This window comes from Mizuhopecten yessoensis, unplaced genomic scaffold, assembly GCF_002113885.1.
Source record: "Mizuhopecten yessoensis strain PY_sf001 unplaced genomic scaffold, ASM211388v2 scaffold714395, whole genome shotgun sequence".
Classification (NCBI taxonomy): Eukaryota; Metazoa; Mollusca; class Bivalvia; order Pectinida; family Pectinidae; genus Mizuhopecten; species Mizuhopecten yessoensis.
The window spans coordinates 1-3,982 of NW_018479099.1; the positions used below are offsets into that span (position 1 = coordinate 1).

Sequence of the window (3,982 nt, forward strand, 5' to 3'; positions counted from 1 at the left end):
AAATTCCCCACTCAAAAACCCAGACCAGAAAGGCATCATTTTTCCATCGAACTATACCCGAGTGGCATAAACTCTCACCTGACATTATTTTGAGCCCAAAAACAGAATTATTCAAATCATCCCTCTACCGTCACCTTTCAAACGCAAATTAGACAATCTCGTATCTTTTAAAAACAATCTCTTTCCATGTTTCACTCCTCGTCTGACATTTTATCTTCAAATTGTTGAAGTTGGTCAGTACCATTTAGAAGTTAGAAGTAGAAGAACAAATGATGCAAGTACTAAGTAAGTACTAAGGACGGGAACTTAGGGATACGTTGTCCGGACACAAAGGGCAATAACTCTGTAAATAATTATCAGATCAACATGTTTCAAGCACCTTCACATCTACATCTGCATGTGATCACCCTTTCCCCGTTTCACGGGAAGCAGATGGAAACTGAGGCAGCAGTTGTCTGAAGAAGAAATTGATGAAATAATGCTGCAGCATCCAATCCTGACAGCTACAGTGAAAACTTGCATCATGTATGTAATATATAATCAACAAACAATTTCTATAGACAGCCAAACTATTCAAATCAGCAATCAAAGGATGATGACAAAAGTTGATTTCATATCCTAAAACAACCCATCAGAAATATAGAATTAATTTTAGTCAATGAAAATTCTTTTCATATCTTGAAAATATGTTAACTAACCACTCAAACTGAACTTTTATCAATTTAACTGCAATTAATCTTAAAAGAGCACAAACCGTCTACAAGTGGATATACATTATGTACCATGGTAACTAGAATATCCCAATCGGCCCCTTCATGTCATACAATACCTGGAAAGTAAGAATATTTTTATCATAATATAGAAATTCATCAAGGGTTCAGAGGGTCCCAGGTTTGAATCTCGTTCTGGCCATCTATATATTATATCATTCTTTCTTTCATTACAATTTCAGGGTTTTTAAAAAAATAAAATAACAAATAATTAATCGAAATTATTAAGTTTATCATGAATATGACTGATGTGCAATTAGCTATTACAGAAGTATGCAGAAGGAAGGGAGGCAATCAAATTAAAATCAGATCCGAATTCCTGATCCTCTTCGATACTATGTAAGAGTATCGTACCTCTATGATACTATGTAAGATACTTTGTAAGAATATTGTACCTCTACGATACTATGTAGGAGTATCGTACCTCTACGATACTATGTAAGAGTATCGTACCTCTACGATACTATTTAAGATACTATGTAAGAGTATCATACCTCTACGATACTATGTAAGAGTATCGTACCTCTATGATACTATGTAAGATACTATGTAAGAGAAGCATACCTCTATGATACTATGTAGGAGTATCGTACCTCTATGATACTATGTAAGAGTATCGTACCTCTACGATACTATGTAGGAGTATCGTACCTCTACGATACTATGTAAGAGTATTGTACCTCTACGATACTATGTAGGAATATCGTACCTCTACGATACTATGTAAGATACTATGTAAGAGTATCGTACCTCTATGATACTATGTAGGAGTATCGTACCTCTATGATATTATTAAAGATACTATGTAAGAGCATCGTACCTCTATGATACTATTAAGATACTATGTAGGAGTATCATACCTCTACGATACTATGTAAGAGTATTGTACCTCTACGATACTATGTAAGAGTATCGTACCTCTACAATACTATGTAAGATACTTTGTAAGAGTATCGTACCTCTACGATACTATGTAGGAGTATTGTACCTCAACGATACTGTGTAGGAGTATCGTACCTCTACGATACTATGTAAGATACTTTGTAAGAGTATCGTACCTCTACGATACTACGTGAGAGTATTGTACCTCTACGATACTATGTATGATACTTTGTAAGAGTATCGTACCTCTATGATACTAGGTAAGAGTATCGTACCTCTTAATACTATGTGGGAGTATCGTACCTCTACGATACTATGTAATAGTATCGTACCTCTACGATACTATGTAAGAGTATCGTACCTCTATGATACTATGTAAGATACTATGTAGGAGTATCATACCTCTACGATACTATGTAAGAGTATTGTACCTCTACGATACTATGTAAGAGTATTGTACCTCTACGATACTATGTAAGAGTATCGTACCTCTACGATACTATGTAAGATACTTTGTAAGAGTATCGTACCTCTACGATACTATGTAGGAGTATTGTACCTCTATGATACTATGTAGGAGTATCGTACCTCTATGATATAATGTAAGATACTATGTAGGAGTATCGTACCTCTACGATACTATGTGAGAGTATTGTACCTCTACGATACTATGTATAATACTATCGTAGCTCTATGATACTATGTAGGACTATGTGAGAGTATTGTACCTCTACGATACTATGTATAATACTATGTAAGAGTATCGTACCTCTACGATACTATGTTAGAGTATCGTACCTCTATGATACTATGTAAGATACTATGTAAGAGTATCGTAGCTCTATGATACTATGTAGGAGTATCGTACCTCTATGATACTATGTAAGATTCTATGTAAGAGTATCGTACCTCTACGATACTATGTAAGAGTATCGTACCTCTATGATACTATGTAGGAGTATCGTACCTCTATGATACTATGTAAGAGTATCGTACCTGTATGATACTATGTAAGAGTATCGTACCTCTACCATACTATGTAACAGTATCGTACCTCTACGATACTATGTAAGATACTTTGTAAGAGTATCGTACATCTACGATACTATGTGAGAGTATCGTACCTCTACGATACTATGTAGGAGTATTGTACCTCTACGATACTATGTAAGATACTATGTAGGAGTATCGTACCTCTACGATACTATGTAAGATACTATGTAAGAGTATCGTACCTCTATGATACTATGTAGGAGTATCGTACCTCTATGATACTAAGTAAGAGTATCGTACCTCTATGATACTAGGTAAGAGTATCGTACCTCTATGATACTATGTGGGAGTATCGTACCTCTACGATACTATGTAATAGTATCGTACCTCTACGATACTATGTAAGAGTATCGTACCTCTATGATACTATGTAAGATACTATGTAGGAGTATCATACCTCTACGATACTATGTAAGAGTATTGTACCTCTACGATACTATGTAAGAGTATCGTACCTCTACGATACTATGTAAGATACTTTGTAAGAGTATCGTACCTCTACGATACTATGTAAGAGTATTGTACCTCTATGATACTATGTAGGAGTATCGTACCTCTATGATATAATGTAAGATACTATGTAAGAGCATCGTACCTCTATGATACTATGTAAGATACTATGTAGGAGTATCATACCTCTACGATACTATGTAAGAGTATTGTACCTCTACGATACTATGTAAGAGTATCGTACCTCTACGATACTATGTAAGATACTTTGTAAGAGTATCGTACCTCTACGATACTATGTAGGAGTATTGTACCTCTATGATACTATGTAGGAGTATCGTACCTCTATGATATTATGTAAGATACTATGTAAGAGCATCGTACCTCTATGATACTATGTAAGATACTATGTAGGAGTATCATACCTCTACGATACTATGTAAGAGTATTGTACCTCTACGATACTATGTAAGATACTTTGTAAGAGTATCGTACCTCTACGATACTATGTAAGAGTATCATACCTCTACGATACTATGTAAGATACTTTGTAAGAGTATCGTACCTCTACGATACTATGTGAGAGTATCGTACCTCTACGATACTATGTAAGAGTATCGTACCTCTATGATACTATGTAAGATACTATGTAAGAGTATCGTACCTCTACGATACTATGTAAGATACTTTGTAAGAGTATCGTACCTGTACGATACTATGTGAGAGTATCGTACCTCTACGATACTATGTTAGAGTATCGTACCTCTATGATACTATGTAAAATACTATGTAAGAGTATCGTACCTCTACGATACTATGTAAGATAC

The 3,982-nt window shown here is 35.0% G+C and overlaps 1 long non-coding RNA gene across 1 annotated transcript; it reads right to left on the reverse strand.

Annotated features, from left to right (window-relative positions):
• Positions 1-853: 853 nt before the first annotated feature.
• On the reverse strand, positions 854-3,610 carry LOC110440973. Its single transcript, XR_002461800.1, has 3 exons — positions 3,301-3,610; positions 2,847-3,061; positions 854-1,479 (listed from the first exon to the last, which is right to left on the reverse strand). It is a non-coding gene; the product is annotated as an uncharacterized LOC110440973 (long non-coding RNA).
• Between the last annotated feature and the right edge of the window lie 372 nt (positions 3,611-3,982).